This window comes from Brachyhypopomus gauderio, unplaced genomic scaffold (assembly GCF_052324685.1).
Source record: "Brachyhypopomus gauderio isolate BG-103 unplaced genomic scaffold, BGAUD_0.2 sc68, whole genome shotgun sequence".
Lineage (NCBI taxonomy): Eukaryota > Metazoa > Chordata > Actinopteri > Gymnotiformes > Hypopomidae > Brachyhypopomus > Brachyhypopomus gauderio.
In genome coordinates this window covers 1,558,813-1,576,803 of record NW_027506889.1, presented here as the reverse complement: position 1 = coordinate 1,576,803, position 17,991 = coordinate 1,558,813, and positions in this window count along the sequence as shown.

Sequence of the window (17,991 nt, the reverse complement as noted above, 5' to 3'; positions counted from 1 at the left end):
AACAAACCCGTATGATGCTTTTACGAGCACTTCTGATCAACAGGCAGAACACTACAGGCCCAGCGTCACCATTAGTTACCATTAGTTACCATTTAAGATTTTAAGAACATACAGCACTTAGCACTGTAATAGCAACTTTCACTCTGACCTACAGGGGCAGAAACGTTTCAGCCCCACTGTCAAAGCAAAGGGAGTGGAAGAGGTTCAGAAAGGGGAAATTTTTATATATGTGTGTGTGTGTGTGTGTGTACACTGCTCGTACTGTTCTCAAATGTGGGAAGTGCATATGAAGCACATGTGCCTCCATAGCCTTCCATCACACCAGGCCTCAGTAGGGGCTCCAGCTAAGAATAGACCCTCCAACTGCTGGAAAACGGCAGAGAGAGAAAGAAATGGAGGAAAGCAGCTCATCCAGTGGGCTGAGAAAAAGAGACCCATCTCCCTCCCTCCCTCCCTCCCTCCCTCCCTCCGTCTCCCGCGTCTGAGGGCTGTGCAGATAGCGGTCCAGACAAAGGTCTGAGCTTTAGGCGGGACGCCGTGGCCCTGGGTGTCTCAGCGGGTGGTGCAGGCTCAGGACCGCAGCTCCAGCCGCGTCCCGCCTAATCCCACCGCCGTTCTGGCCGCTCTCTCTCCCCCCACCCGGGAGCACACGCTGGGATGAAGTTATCACCTGGGGAGACGCCCCGGCCCAGACGCCCCGGCCCAGACGTCCCGCCGCTGCTACAGAACCACGGCGGCCATCAGCACGCGGCTGTTTGTGGGCTGGAAGGCCGAGCGATTTATCCACAGATATCTGCCCTTCAAACGAGCCCCATGCTCGTCATGGGGCATTAAACGAAAGAAAGAATGAAAGAAAGAAAGAAAGAAAGAAAGAAAGACGCTAAACCTTTTCTTTGGGTAGAGAAGAAGAGGAACACATTGAAAAAAAACCCACGAATGTTGATTTTTTATGATTAGATAGATAGATAGATAGATAGATAGATAGATAGATAGATAGATAGACAGACAGACAGACAGTCCATGTTTATTTTAGACCTTGAAAGATGAAGATGAAGAAGACACGTGTGCGGTGTTTGCCAGGCACCGTGATGGAGGGTGCTTGTGTTGTCTTTGAACTTTGTGTTATAAACGGGAAACTGGGGCAAACACACACAGGAAATGACGAGGGGGCCAAGATGGAGGCTGAGGGGAGGCTGGATGTGAGGAAGGGGCGGGGTCGCCTGGGACGGCTCTCGCGCTGTTCTCGCGCTGTTCTCGCGCTGCTCTCACGCTGTTCTCGCGCTGCTCTCGCGCTCACTGGGCTGCTCAACACATCACTGATGTTTAGCTGCTCAGGGAAGCTTTACAAGCAGAATGTGGGACAACGTTCTGGCTTCTCCACCCATGGTGCAAAACTTTTTCCCCTCTCTCTCTCTCTCTCTCTCTCTCTCTCTCTCTCTCTCTCTCTCCCCACTGGTGTGCACAGAGCTCGAGTGCACTAGTGCATTTTAAATATACAGGAGCTGCAACCTCCTTTGATTCCACAGAAATGCTATGCCATCAAATGTGATTGGTCCAGCACGACGGCGCTGGAGTCTGATTGGACGGTGTGGTTATGGCTCTGAGGTATGCAGCACAGCAGGGAGCATGTGTGGTACCCACTGACACAGTAACATACACTCAAAGAGCGCACATGAGCGTGCACACACACACACACACAGTGCACACATACACACATTCAGAGACGCACACACTCTCACACATACCCATACGCCAAACGAAAGCAATCTTAAGTGAACTGGCATAGTCTTCCCATGAGTCTTTGCTTATAACTGTTGATAAACCAGATGTGTTAATCGGTTTACATTAATGTTAACGTTTGCGTTAGCGTCTCTGTTTTTAAAGTCTGACCTTCTCAGCTTGGTTTATTTGATTCTGGTTTCTTTTGGGGCAGTGTTTCAACTTAAAAAAAACCTTTTAAAATGGCAGGGAGCCATGGTGATATAATGCGTTTTTACAGTTAGACCACGTATATTATTATCATTATTACCATTTATTAGGTTAGTTTGTCTTTAAAAAAATCAGAATAACACAAACATCTGACACATTCTCATATTTCCTACTGAAAATTAAAATAAATCTGAAAAATCACAGGAGGCAATACCATGGCTGGCTCATGGCCTTCCCTCAGACATTGTGTTGAGCTTAAAAGTATCAAATTTAATATTGAGCTGCAGTGTAGATATGTGTAAATAAGTATTAAATTTAATATTGAGCTGCAGTGTAGATATGTGTAAATAAGTATTAAAATTTAATATTGAGCTGCAGTGTATATATGTGTAAATAAGTATTAAATTAAATATAGAACTGCAGTGTAAATAAGTGTTAAATTAAATACAGAACTGCAATGTAGATATGCATAAATAAGTATTAAATGGATTATTGAACTGCAGTGTAGTCTGTCTGAAAACGGCTGGGATCTGTGAGTTTCTTACTGCAATGCTAAATCATCTAGCCCATGCCTCTTGAGGGAATCATATTTCTAATATTTCTATGCATGCTATTTCAGTCTCTAGTGTTTCCTGGGTTAATGTAAATATTTCCCGAATTTATGTGTGTTGACCTGTGTCTCTTTCGTCCAGGCTAAATGTCGATGCACTGACATGCTCATGTTTTAATGATCAAAGATGCGGAGTTGATGTGCTGGTTCTCTGCAAGCCGCTCAGTTCGGTGGAGTTCAGTGCGTCAGACCGCAGGGCCAGCACTGGATCATACACACATGCAACTCACCTGCTGACCAGGAAGTGATCCGCCTGGATATCATCCAGTCAGTCCGATCAGCTCCGGAAACACTGATCCATGTGTGAGAGGGGGATTCGAGAAATAAGGTTCAGATCACCAACGTTCAGGTTCTGGAGGGATAGAGAAAGAAGAAGAGACAGGAGAAGAAACAAAAGAGAGAACAGAAAGAGTGCTTCAATAAGTTGCCCAGGCAACGTAACGAGAGTTGATGGTGTGTTTCGCACAGCAGGATGAGTGTGTGGTACCCTCCCGAGACACAGATACCCCTCCTCAGACACAGAGACCTCTCCTCAGACACAGAGACCTCTCCTCAGACACAGAGACCTCTCCTCAGACACAGAGACCCTCCTCAGACACAGAGACCCCTCCTCAGACACAGAGACCCCTCCTCAGACACAGAGACCTCTCCTCAGACACAGAGACCTCTCCTCAGACACAGAGACCCCTCCTCAGACACAGAGACCCCTCCTCAGACACAGAGACCCCTCCTCAGACACAGAGACCTCTCCTCAGACACAGAGACCCCTCCTCAGATACAGAGACCCCTCCTCAGACACAGAGACCTCTCCTCAGACACAGAGACCCCTCCTCAGACACAGAGACCTCTCCTCAGCATGTGAGGGTGTTCACTGGTCCAGCAGGTCTCTTAGAGTCATTTCTTTATTATTGACAAGACGCAGGTTGACAAAACGAAGAGACCCGCTGTGCGGTAGTACCAGTGCTAGATCAAGGAGACCCTCACTGGGAGCACTGGTCTTCTCCACCTGCTCTTACACTCCAGTCTGCTCTGCAGGATAGCAAGACACTAGACCAAATGTGTCAACATTCATGACAGCTTTAGATGGGTGCAATAAATAATTCTACAGTAAATTGTTTTATTATTATTATTATTATTATTATTATTATTATTATTATTATTATTATTGTTGTTGTTGTAATTATTATTAAATGAAAATATAAATATTGGATGTTTTAAATATTTCTCTTAATTAATGTACAATTTTTTAAAATTATATATTTTATATGTCTAATATCACTGTTCGGTTTCCTTCAGGAAAGTCAGTGCATACATTTAAATGTAAATGTGTAAATGTGCCATATTTTTGTCAATTGTGATTTTTACACCGCAATCAAAATTTGTCCTCCGCTTTTAACCCATCTGTGCAGTTAGAACACAAACACACATACACTAGTGATTATTAGGGGGCTGTGGACCACACGTGCCCAGAGCGGTGGGCAGCCCTAGCCCGGGGAGCAGTTGGGGTTAGGTGCCTTGCTCAAGGGCACCTCAGTCATGGCCTCAGGTCTGGGAATCAAACCCATGACCCTCCGGTCACAAGACCAGTTCCCTACCACCAGGCCATGACTGCCCCAAACAAAAACAAATTTATGGTAACTGGGGAAAGTAAAAAACACACTAAAGTGTGATTGTAAGAGATTGTGATCAGAAGGGACACATCACTGTATAGTTCAGTAAACGGGAGACCTGGCCTTGCTAACAGCATCCGCACACCATCCACAGCAGATGCATGCAAAAATATCTGACGCAGCTTTTATTTTGAAATGAGACTATCGGGAGAAAAGTTTGCTTCAGAGTTTGTGCTCAGGAAGAGGAGCTTCGTACTGTGGGCTGTGGAGCAGGTGCACCGAGGAAGCGGCGAGTGTGACAGCCACGCAGACGTTTCTGCTGCTCCAGACCTCGTCGTGCGGCGCTTTCCGTGGGGGCCATCAGACGGCGCCTGTGTGGAGGCAGCAAGCTGTTCGCTCTGGGCTCTGATGACCCGTAATCGCACTGATGGGGACCCATCGTGACCCCCCTCACTTCGCCCCCGGTGGGGGTGGGCTGGTCCCACGCTGAAGCCCGATTCTCTGTTTGCTGAAGACGGGGGGAGTCTTAGTATAACTTCAGATTTACTCCCGGTCGAGATGCGTGCGTGCACACGTGTGTGTGTGTGTGTGTGTAGGTAGGTAGCTAGATGAGTTAAATGGAAGGCAGCGTGGGGCCGTTTCCTATGGAGATGTGGCTGGGGTGGAAAGACTGGAGAGGTGAGCACTGGGTGGATGTTTGTAGGAGATGGAGGGGTCTGTGGGGGTTTGAGAGAGGGCCCTCCTGCAGGGCACTGAAGGATAAGCAAACACTGTTTGAGGAGATAACAGCGAACACACAGCCTTGCTTAACATCAAAAACACACTACACAGCACCGCGGCAACCGCTCAGCGACACACGGCGTAAACAATAACCCACCAGCCAATCAAACACATTTATATGACCTTCGTCACACAAGCAAAGTGGAATGTAAATTCAGACGTACTGAGGAATAACAATAAATCTGCTGCTTATGCCAGGTTATGGTAAATAATGACTTAACTATTATAGATTTAGAGCTAATTCACAACAAGACTTATCCCACCATCTTTCTCCCAGCAAAAGAGAGAGAGAGAGAGAGAGAGAGAGAGAGAGAGAGAGAGAGAGAGAATAAATCAAACACTTAACAATTTCTTGTCACCAGACACTGAGTGTGTTTTTACAAACATGTCCAGAACTTGAAGGCACTCCAGATGTTCGTGCCTGCTAGGCTGGAGAGGACGTGCAGGAAGCAGCCCAGGTTTGACTCACCTACCTAACTGCAGAGTTGGGGCTCATAGAGCCGTGTCTCAGCCCTCCGGAGAAGAACCGAGCTGTGAGCTGTTTCTGCTGCTACACACAGCCCCTATAAGACTCCAGCTGGGTTAGTCCTGACACAAGACCTTCAAAGTTCAGCCACTAGTGTTAACAGTAACATACAAAGGGCTATATCAGTTCAGCCAGTGTCGTGTGTGATCACATTGTTGCAAAAGGTATATGTTCACATTTACTCTCCCTTCCCCTACAGGAGAGTGCCAGATCCCAGCCCCCATCTCTTAGGTAGGGCCAATGTCCACAAATCCCACCACCATTCATAATCTACTCATGCATGACAAAATGGGGCTCTCTCACTGACTTGAAAACTGAAACAAACTGAGATCTTCAAGGAGAAAAAGCTAAAGAGAGGGAAAAGAGAAAATAAATAGATGAGAGAAAGAGTGACAAAGAAGAGAGAAAGTGAGAGAGAGAGAGAGAGAGAGAGAGAGAGAGAGAGAGAGAGAGAGAGAGAGAGAGAGCGAGAGAGCGAGAAAGAGAGAGCTAGCCAGGGGACACGGTGACAGAATGTCTAGGGTTAGGGTTAGAAACGTTAGGGTTAGAAACGTTAGGGTTAGAAACGTTAGGGTTAGAAACGTTAGGGTTAGAAACGTTAAGACCGATTGTGATTCAGCTGAGAAATTTGAGCTGTCAGATCATGTTCACGTGACGCTTGATGCTTTTTTAAGGCTGATTTTAGTAAAGGCTGATTTTAGTAAAGGCTGATTTTAGTAAGGCTGATTTTAGTAAGGCTGAATTTAGTAAAGGCTGAATTTAGTAAGGCTGATTTTAGTAAAGGCTGATTTTTGTTCCAACTGTACATTTAAATAATCGAATATGTTCTGTGGCTATTTTTTAAATATTCTAACTGGGAAACAGATTTGCAAAATAAAAACCCTCTTCAAAACATGATGAAAATGTAGCAGGCAACGTTTGGAGTGCTGAAATGGCAAGAGTGTTGTGGAGTGATATGTAGAGGAGTGACACAGGGTAGGGTAGGTAGGTAGAGTGGAGGAGGAGTGATACGTGGAGGGATGGTGGAAGAGTGTGCACATGGAGGAGTGTTCAAGGAGGAGAGAATCTACACGGTGTGTCCAGGAGGGAGAGTGTCGATGTGGAGTGTCATCAGGTCTCATCAGGAGCTCACTCTGTGTTCACTCGCATACACAGAGAATCTTCCTATGAAGCGAAAATAACTTTCACTCTCTCTAAAAAAAAATTAATCTGACCCCGTTCCTCAGAAACCATGCAACACCAGTCAGCAGGAAAATGCTTCTCTGTCTCCGTGGAGACAGGAAGGCGGCGACGTGAGTCCTGCTTTGCTCTGGCCTGCTGACTTCAAATTCCAAGAATAGCTGCGAGATTAACCACAGCGATGTCACACAATCGCCTCCTGTTAGAGACGGGCCAATTTCTGCAGAGTCTGATCACCTGCAACGTCAGTGTGGCGTGTGATGAGCAGACCCTGGGATGGAGCAGACAGGCCGCGGCGTTAGCAGGAACACTGAAGGACTGGGAGAACACTGAAGCACACGGAGAAACAAGGAAAAGAAGCATGAAATAAAGACCATGTTCGTCTGACCAGGGACTAACACAAAGTTAATCGAATGAGTAAGAAGGTGTTTGCTTAGGACATCTGCAGATCTCGAGTACTGTAGGGGAGGGATCTGGAATGGAGGAAGTGGGTTTCTGGTGGTAGCAATCGCCAGCAACCCTGTTAGACAGCATAACAAGCACAATGCACACCGCTGATCACAGGGCCTTTGCTTCTCTAATGGTACCTGGATTCAGTTGCAAATTGCTTATGTGACTTTCCCCCGCAACTCATAAGAAGGTGTTGCTGACCTATCAAGTTGAATAAGGGAGAGAGAGAGAGAGAGAGAGAGAGAGAGAGAGAGAGAGAGAGAGAGAGAGAGAGAGAGAGAGAGAGAGAGAGAGTAATGCAGACTCAACCACAAGCTGTGTCACTTATTCACTTATGCACCAGTCTGATACATGGGACCTGTAAAGAAACAGGTCAGACATGCAAACAGCCTTGACACTCACTGTTAAGAGTCTGACCGACAGGAGAACTGACACTCACTGTTATTGACACTCACTGTTAAAGAGTCCGACCGACAGGAGAACTGACACTCACTGTTAAGAGTCCGACCAACAGGAGAACTGACACTCACTGTTATTGACACTCACTGTTAAGAGTCCGACCGACAGGAGAACTGACACTCACTGTTAAGAATCCCACTGACAGGAGAACTGACACTCACTGTTAAAAGTCCTACTGACAGGAGAACTGACACTCACTGTTAAAAGTCCTACTGACAGGAGAACTGACACTCACTGTTAAAAGTCCTACTGACAGGAGAACTGACATTGACTGTTAAGAATCCCACTGACAGGAGAACTGACACTCACTGTTAAGAATCCCACTGACAAAGAAACTTGGAGTCAAAGGAGTCTAAACTTTCTTTCTTTTTGGAGGTGCTACCTTACAGGAGAGTTTCACCTCATTTTATTTCAAAGATGTACCGTTATGTAAATGCAAGGAGAATACATTGGTGGAGAAAACATAACAATGGAATGTTAAAATTCCACACACCCCGTGACGAGTAAACACAGGGCCCAATTTGAACTGACAAATGAGGCCTTTATGAGTACGTGCGTTCTCCGCGCCGTCTCAATGTCTCAACGTGCGGCTCCGTCCACGGCGAGCAGGAGTGATGTGGACGTGGAGGCTTCTCATTAGCACGTGAGATCCTGAACCCACTCGGCCCACGTCTCCTGTCTCCCGGCTCCCCAGGGGCCCTGTGTGCTCCTCTGAGGTTCCTCAAGCCCCCAGCCCCACCGTCCCTGGAGACAACTTGTCCCATTTTAAGACAATCACAACAAAGGTACATTGGTCCTTATTTTGTTTTCTACGTTCTTTAAAGGTTGGGCTGTGTTTTGTTTGGGTTTTTTTTTTTTTTTGCTGTTGTTGTTGTTTTTTTTTCCTCCTGTCTCCTTTGTGTTATAGAACCAGATTACAGATGCGCTGTCAGAAACAATAAAGCCACATGAAAAACCCATCTCAGCCAGAAGAATACGCTGTTTGTTCTAGCACATTCTTTGTTTTCTCCAACTCTAAAAAATGAGCTGGAGGTGTGGAAATCAGAGCAAGTATGAGGTATTGGATTAGACAGAGCTGGCACAGAGAATTCAAACTCCAGCTGTTCTTTTGTGTTGTTGACAGTGTGGCCAGGTTACTCGTCAGTGTGTACGTTAACATATATCAGTGTGTGTATGTAAGTATGTGTGTGTACAAATAGCGCTCCACTTCCAAAGCATGAACTGAGTCGAATCAGAATGAAAACGTTTAAAGCGCCATCTCCTCTGTCCTACACAGAGACTGGAGGAGGGTTTGTAAAGTAGACGTGAACTAAGGACGGATTATGTTGCGATTTTAATTGAAAGCGCAGTGAAATGGGCCTTATTCAACCCATAAAACAACACAGCTGGAACTCTGGGACGCAATCCTGCCGCGCCATAATGACGGTACCGAAACACCTCCCTGTTACCCACAATCCTCTGCTCTGGCTCTGATCTGGCATGCGTGCACATCGTTCGGTTCCAGGCTGATTTTGGTGAGGACCCCCTCCCCACCGGCCCATTGGGTAGCAGAGGGGGGAAACAGCATCGGCAATCAGCCCGAGAAGGCAGCCAATCCCATAATTCCTCCCCAACGCGGGCATCTGTTAAGCACCAGCGCTATTACAGCGAGAGGCGAATTTGGAAAGAAAAAGAGGAAGAAATTAGGGAAAGAGAGGAGCAAATGTATTAATCAGAACAGAAGTTTGATTTACTGGAGGAGGCATATGGCCAAAAGGGGAAAGAGGGGGAGAGAGAGAGAGAGAGAAGGAGAGAAGGAGAAGAGGATGGGGAAGAGCTATTTTCACCTCTAATGATAAAAGGATAGTGGGAAGACACCTGCCATTCCTCTTGTCTGCGCATGTGTGTGTGGGTGTGTGAGCACAAACATGCATATGTGTGAGTGTGTGTGTGTGTGTGTGTGTGTGTGTGTGTGTGTCTGTGTGTGTGTGTGTGTGTGTGTGTGTGTGTGTGTGTGTGTGTGTGTGTGTGTGTAAGTACCATGACTCTAACGGGACTAAAACCTGCCACAGGCATAAATGTGTGCTTGTTCAGATCGCCAATTATCCCAAATGAGGCAACAATTAAATAATTAGCTAAACTCCTCTTTTCTAGGCTCTAATGGCAATCAAGGAAAAGGTGGAAGAAAACACAGTGAGGAATAATTAAAGAAACAGGCCAATCACAGCCCAGCAGCTGCAGGTCCAAAGATCTCAAACACACACCAAACTCATCTGGGTTATTTGTGCTTAACACAAAAGTAAAACTGATATTTTGAAAAATAAAACATACAAAACCAACCTGAAACTAAAGATTTTAAAGGAAGACATTCATTAAATATGTTACATTGTGACAATCTATCTGTGTCCACTGAGACCTGAGTCCTTTTGCACCGTGTTGGCCCCATCCACACGTCCACACGGATGCTGTGTGATATGTGTGCAGTTATCCAAAGAGTCTCAGTGAAGAAATTCACTTTTATGACTGTAATTATTCATTTATAATAGGTACATTATTATTATAATTATGTTCAATGTCTCTAATAAATAAGTTTTCGATTTTCATTTGTTCAATACGTAGCTGACAAACTATTGCAAGAACAGCAAAGGACAAGTGAACAAATTAGCACTTTGTTTTGATTTGATTAATAAAAGAATAAAATAATTTATTTTTCTCGTTCCTATGACCACACTCAAAACCAATAAAACTTTGTTTTAGAATTGATGGTTCATTATTAAATTCATTAATTAATTTCATGTTAATTAAATTACTACGTTTCTTTTATTTGCATAGTTATTCAAAATCTGCTTAATTCAACATGTTCATCAGTGATAATCAAAAATGATGGGATGATCACAAGTACCCCAGCAGAAATGTGTGTAGAGTTATAGGAAAATGACAAACTAAATCCAAAATGTTCCACTCAGTTAACCTTAGGCAGGAATGGTGTGTTTTTTATCTAAATTTGGCTGTAGTCTCCATGCAATCACTCGAGAGATATGCAGAACAAAACAAACAAAAATATTAAATAAATAGCAGATTGATAAAGACAAAAAACATACAAAGTACATAACAGGCACTCTGAAACTGCAGCGCTCATTTTCAATTAGGGTTAAATCACACGAGGCACCACCTCCCCACTGTGCTTACGGAATATCTCCTCTTCGCTCGAACAAGACAAGCAGAACCGGCGTGTGTGTGTGTGTGTGTGTGTGTGTGTGTGTGTGTGAGTGTGTGTGTGTGTGTGTGTGTGTGTGTGTTTGAGTGTGTGTGTGTGTGTGTGAGTGTGTGTGTGTGTGTGTGAGTGTGTGTGTGTGTGTGTGTGTGTGTTTGAGTGTGTGTGTGTGTGTGTGAGTGTGTGTGTGTGTGTGTGTGTGTGTTTGAGTGTGTGTGTGTGTGTGTGTTTGAGTGTGTGTGTGTGTGTGAGTGTGTGTGTGTGTGTGTGTGTGTGTTTGAGTGTGTGTGTGTGTGTGTGTGTGTCTACAAAGCAGGAACAGCACCTTGCTGTGACCAAAATCTCTCTGGCTCAAGGCTTTTGCACCTAGGTGTAAATTGGAGCTAGTGTTGGCTGAGATTAAACAGGTCTTCTCATGTCAGAGAAGGAGCACTCTGGGTCTACCCCACTGGGCTCTGTGGAGCTCACCACACCCAACACGTCTCAACACACAGAATGTAAACAACAGATTAAATCTGTCGGAAAGAGTTTCTGCTCTGTTATCTACTCTCTAAGAAAACAACATACACATCTAGATGAGACGTACACTGACAGATGTAAGTGCTGAGGACAGAAACCAGTATGGGGGGGGGATAGAGAGGGAGAGTGAGACAACAACCGAGAGGGAGAGTGAGACAACAACAGAGACGGAGGGATAGGGACAGAAAGAGACAGGGAGAGAGCAAAAGAGAGGGAGAATGAGAGGGGGCAAAGGATAGAGAGAAAGATAGGCAGAGGGAGAGCAAGAGAGAGAGTGAGAGAGACACGCACAGAGACTCCTGCTGTTAAGGGCCAACTATGCCCTCTAATGGTTGCTTCTCATTTGAACCTTGAATTGAAGAGTGAACACTTCAGCTGAGTCTCGGTGTCCGAGCGTCTTCATTGTCAGCCCGTCTCTGTCTGCACTGTCCTCTGTCTACGCTGTACCACTGTACTTCCGTGACACGTCCACGTCGATGGACAGGTACCCGTCCTGGACTTTAGACAATAGGTGGACAACAAGTCTATTTTTGATTGAACCAACTGATCATTTCTGACTGTGTGTGTATGTGTATGTTTGCCAGTATGTGTGATGAATTTCTCAGTATTCTTACCAGTCTGGAAGATGGATCATAAGAATATAAATTAATAAATCGATAATTAAGAAGCCTGGTGAACTCACAACCTGTGAAACAAGGCGAGGGTCAGAGGTAAAGCAAATTAAACCACCAGGCTTCAGCAAATTCAACCACCACCACCATTTCAATGTCATTTCCACAAAATTCCTCAGAACCAACATGCCATTTCCAGAAGATTCCTTAGAATGTGTGTGTGTATGTATTTGTATTTGAAGGTTAGATTCATAGATTTATAAGTGATTCTAAAAAAAAGCTAATTAAAATCATAAAAGACCGTCCTAACATGGAACACCAACTGAGGCTAATTTGGCAAAGCAGTGTCACTGCAATGCTACAAGGCTCCTCAACTCCTCTGTCCTCCTCCCCCCATACACACATCAAAGCACAGGGTGGGGTACTCCACCGTGCCTCACACACACACACACACACACACACACACACACACACGAAACCACAGCCCTGTCTAGGGAACACCAGTGGGATGCATTGGAGGGGTGTGAGCTTTTGTGTGTGTGTCAAGTGGATTTTGGGGTTGTGTGTGGGTGTTGACGGGAGACCCCGTGGAGGACGCCCCTCTTGCTGTGCTCTTGTCTCTGCTGCCCCCTGTCCTGCCTGGCGAGAGGTGGGGGGGGGGGGGGGGGGGGGGTGGAGGGCAGGGGGAGTGGCCCTCCTAAGGTGGAGGAACAAGGGGCATCCATACTGAGCCATGTAGTACAGTTTATGGAGAAATAACCACAACGGGCAAAAACACAACTGCGAGATGGAGAGAGAGAAGTGGGGGAGAGAGACAGAGAAAGAGAGGAGAATGTGAAGAGTATTCTTTATGGTGTATTCTTTGATGGCAATGAAGAAACCAAGGGAGGGAAATAAAAGAGTGGTGAGGGTAACCGAAGACAGGAGAGGACAGGAGAGGGGGAGAGTAAAGGAGAGGAGAGAGGGGAGAGGGAGTAAAGGAGAGGAGAGAGGGGAGAGAGAGGAGAGTAAAGGAGAGGAGAGGGGAAAGGGAGGAGAGGAGAGGAGAGGAGAGAGGGGAGAGAGAGGAGAGGAGAGTAAAGGAGAGGAGAGAGGGGAAAGGGAGTAAAGGAGAGGAGAGAGGGGAGAGAGAGGAGAGAGGGCAGAGGGAGGAGAGGAGAGTAAAGGAGAGAAGAGAGGGGAAAGGGAGGAGAGGAGAGGAGAGAGGGGAGAGAGAGGAGAGGAGAGTAAAGGAGAGGAGAGAGGGGAAAGGGAGGAGAGGAGAGGAGAGAGGGGAGAGAGAGGAGAGGAGAGTAAAGGAGAGGAGAGAGGGGAAAGGGAGGAGAGGAGAGGAGAGAGAGGAGAGTAAAGGATGAGGAAAGAGGGGAGAGGGAGGAGAGGAGAGAGGGGAGTAAAGGAAAGGGGTGGAGAGAGGGCAGGGGAGGAGAGTGCTCTGACACGGGTCAAACCAGCACTGACACGGGTCAAACCAGCACTGACACAGACCAAACCAGCACTGACACGGGTCAAACCAGCACTGACACAGATCAATCTCTTCCCACCTCCCCAGATCACACACCTCATCACCCTGGCAACAGCCCATACCACACAGCTCCTGTACAGCGTTATACACAGTGCTTCTTCACGTCTACAGACTTTAATCCAGCCAGCCAGATTTTCTGATGCAACAGTGTCAGTGTGGTATTGAAGTAAATGTGTCTATTAGGTGTAAAACATACAGCAACTGACAGCAGTGAGACCCGCATCTGATTCACAACAAAAACATGGAAAATGTGAATGTGAGACCTGCTCCACTTTTTCCCCAAACTGAGAGACAGATTCCAGGAGGAGATTACCAGCACCTGGACATCTGAGACATCCGCTCCTTTGAAGCGCGTCTAAAGAGCAGAGGACAACTGAACACGGCCACATGCACACGTGTTCAAACTTGCACACACTCACCCACACACGCACACGGATGGCTACATGTTCTCCACAACATTCCCTGATTTGTTTGCTCCTGCAGTTACGTGACTCTGAGCGTGACTCTGAAACAGCGCAGGGTGATGGAGTCTGAAAAAGAAACGTATCTAAGAGATTAAAATGTTACACTGGAAGATTCCATCTGGGCTGAAGCTCCACTATGCTCCAGTTTCAACACTTCCCCACTCCACTCATGCGTCACACACCAGTACACCTCTCCCAAAGACAGCAGGAAGGAAAGTGACTTTACACAACTGAACAAAAGGAGGGCTACACGCACACACACACACACACACACACACACACACACAAAGTTTTCTTATTTATAAGTCAAACTACATTGATTTGCCAGTTTATTTGTAATATTACAATAGAAGGTAAAAACAGATTTGCTGTTTACATTTAATTGCTGAAAACAGTTAATTGCTGATTACATTATTATCATTTTATACTGTCCTAAATTCAGTACTTTACCGTTCGTAATGCAATAAACATTACTTCACTGAAACAAGAATAAACTACTACTGTTGTTCTGAAAACTCGTATCAGTATAACAATTTCCAAGTAATAAAAAAAAAAAATCATATTTACAACAATTATTTTTTGTTGTATTACACGTATAATAAAACTTTTAATGGATTTTAATGTAAATAAATTACAGCAGAAAGTAAATGACTTTTGAATCTGTAGGCCAGGTTAACATTTAAGCTTAAATGGAAATTAATTTGCTGGAGATCAAAAAAGATGAAAACATTCCTTGGCTTGTTTGAGTTTAAATATGGGGAGTGGGTGTTTCCAGCACAGCACAGAACAATTCATTAGCATCGCATTAGCATTTCTGCACATTATTTGCAGTGGAGTGACTCTGAAGTCTGACTAATTAGTTTATCTAGGCAATATGGTGTTAGAAGCCACATGGGACATCTAACCCTGCACACCAGCGGAGGAATCAGCAAACATCGCCACTGACTGGACGTGCTTCACCCTTCGTAATCCACTGCTAAGAACAGGCTAAAAGATCTTAATACAGTCTCAGGGTGGAGGAATGAGTCAGCAGGACTGCAGATATGATCTGATTCATCTGTTCCTCTGTTTCTTCATCTGTGTCATTGAAATTCAGCAGATTTTGAGAATTGGCTTCACACTGCAGTGTCAGATCATTTCACACAGTCACGGGGGGAGGGGCGAAACAAACATTAATGCGACATTCATTCTGTGAAAGACAAGCTGACACACCTTTACCCCATTTTTACTCCACCTTTACCCCACCTTTTATCAAACTTCGCTGAATGCCCAAACACACTTGTAATGCTGTCACTCCTCATCTCACATGCACACTGGCATTCGCACACGCACACACACACACACACACACACACACACACACACACACACACACACACACACACACACACACACACACAAACACACACAGGACAATCTCTCACCACTGAAGAGAGACTCATAAATCAAGAAATCAAGATTTTCTCTTGCAAAACAGCAAACCTATGGCCTCAGCTCCTCATCAATATTGATACGTTGGTCTGTGTGTGTGTGTGTGTGTGTGTGTGTGTGTGTGTGTGTGTGTGTGTGTGTGGGTTGGGCTGTCTTAACGAGCTCCATTATGAGCTGAGAGACGAAAGAGGTTCACTGCGGCAAAGATCCTTGACGCCACGGTCCTGCTCTCCGTAATAGGTGAGGATGCGCAGCAAAACTCCAGCGTCTGCCACTAGTGCATCAGAGGCTCAGAACGCTGACCACCACGGTAAACGCCAACTGAGCAGACAGCACATGAGCTCACGTGTCGGGCAGCACGAGACAGTGTCCACGCGCAGCCCTTATGTGCCACGCGGCCAGATCCCCTCCGCACTAGCGGCCGCGCTCTTTGTGCTTGCCAGGCTGGAGCTCACGACCAAGCTCGGGTGATTAATGAGTCGATGGAGAAGAGAAGCGTTTTACTCGTGTGCCGCACGGAAAACCGCAGGAGGAGAATTCCACATTGGACTTCCACGGCTCCCAGACACGCCTTGAGCAAGAGCGCAGGATACGACGAAACTCCACCACAGCTCGTGGCCCGCTCCTGATTCTACATCATGGAGCCCAGCGGGAGCTGTGACACCGCCTCCCGCCCCGCTCAGCGCTCCGGCTGAGGAAAACGAGCCTGTATGCAAACTCTCCTGTTTATCATAATGTGCACATTGTTCCATAGATTCTCAGTGCTGACACTTAGCACTGGAACAGCACTGGAAGTAAATATCTAAGCTAATGAGCTCTCGTCAGGGGGAAAGTTAGTGTCTACCTTTGACTGAGGAACTGGGCCCCGCGTCCCCGGACGACGGCAGGCCGGGGGCGTGTGTGTGGCGCCGACGCTCCAGAGACGTGCGTGCCGGTGCGGGGCCCGCGGCCCGTCTGCACGCCGTTCTGCTGGGTGTTTACAGCTGACAGAGCGGCGGGCGTGATTGCGGGTTCATTTTCTTCTACGTTCAACCCTTTTCCTCCCTCTCCTTTCAGCAGGCCCTGTAATGAGGCCTGTGGAGAGAGAGGAACTCCTCCAGAGAGGAGACGCCTCAGACGCACTGCGTAATGTTGCAAGTAAAAAGACACAAGGGTTCCAAGGTGTGTGTTTCTGTGCACACGTGTGTGTGTGTGTAGTTGAAGGAATTAACTCAGGACTTCGTTTGGTCAAGTACTAAACACAATTAGGAAAAATAAAGCAGGAAGTGTAAACGGGGGGAATGGGAGAAGGCTGTGAGAGTGGCGTGAGGAGGTGAAGTGATACAGTCCCGCCACGTCTCCACCGCGGGTGGATGACCCAGAAAGCTCCGCCCGGCGGGCTCCCTGTCCGTTCAGTCAGAGCGACGGTGGAATAGGTTGTCTTTTCTTCTTTTTTGATGGGGACTCCAGCAGAGAGAGGGAGCCTTCATCTCCGCACGCACTACCATTTCCCCCGCACTGCCATTTCCCCGAGCAGGTGGATGGTGGCCATTTTGAGCGAGTGCTGGGAGAGAGGGTGTAGGCGGTGTGGGTGGAGTGTGGGTGGAGTGAAGGTAGGGTTTCATCAGAGTAACACACTCCCAAGGGATGCACAGCAGGGAGAGGGCGAGAGAGAAAAGATGAACTTCACAATATACACACACGCACACACACACACACACACACACACACACACACACACACACACACAAACATGCCCAAGTAACCAAGGACCTCTGCAACTCACCTCTCGTCACCATGGAGATCTGGTCAGCACATGGGGCTCAGGGTTTTTCTTGTCATTAACTCCAGGAGAATTGGCCAATTCAGCCAGATGGCCCAGTTTACACAATCTCTTACCTGGCCACCACCACCACCACCACTACCACCACCACCAGGCCACCGTCCGTCCTCCTCACCCATCAGGAACCCCACCCAACGGACACCGGGCTCCTTGTCTCCTGCTCAGCACCAGCTCAGCCGCAGTAGCACAGACTGCTGCATTTCACAAAACTGTGTTGAAGGCATTCACGCTTGGACCAGGACGGGTCAGTCTTGGCCTGGTTTCTCCCTGGACCGCTCTCCATACAGACCCTCAGCATGTCTACCAGTCATGACAGGCCACGACACTGGATCAGACACACACTCTCCAGTCTGATCCAGCTGTCGGACGGGCAGGTCTGATCCAGACTTCACTCCAGTGGACACACGGGCTGGGCTGAGCACGTAACCCTGCAGTACACCCAGACATCGCCGGTGTCTGATTATCCTTCACTTTCATATTTACTAACACAGCCGCCAACTGCTCTGAAGAGGAGAGACTTCTTGAGTCGTCTCAGACGCCTCGTTTGCCGAACAGGAACAAGCCCAAGGCTACGTGTCTGTCTCCTGAGACACCAATGCTGCTGATACTGCTGAAGGCCCACAGAACCGCACACGGTCTCCTCGGACATGGACATGCACACAAAGCCATGATTGTACATGGCAGACACGAAGTGTTCAAGAACACTACCTGAAGATCCTGAGGAACTGGCACGCTGACTCAAGCAGACCTTGAGATCTGAGAGAGCTGGGAAAGTTTACGAAAGCACTGCAGTTCTCCAACACACACACACACACACACACACACACACACACACACACACACACACACACACACACACACACACACACACATGTCCACGGTTAAAT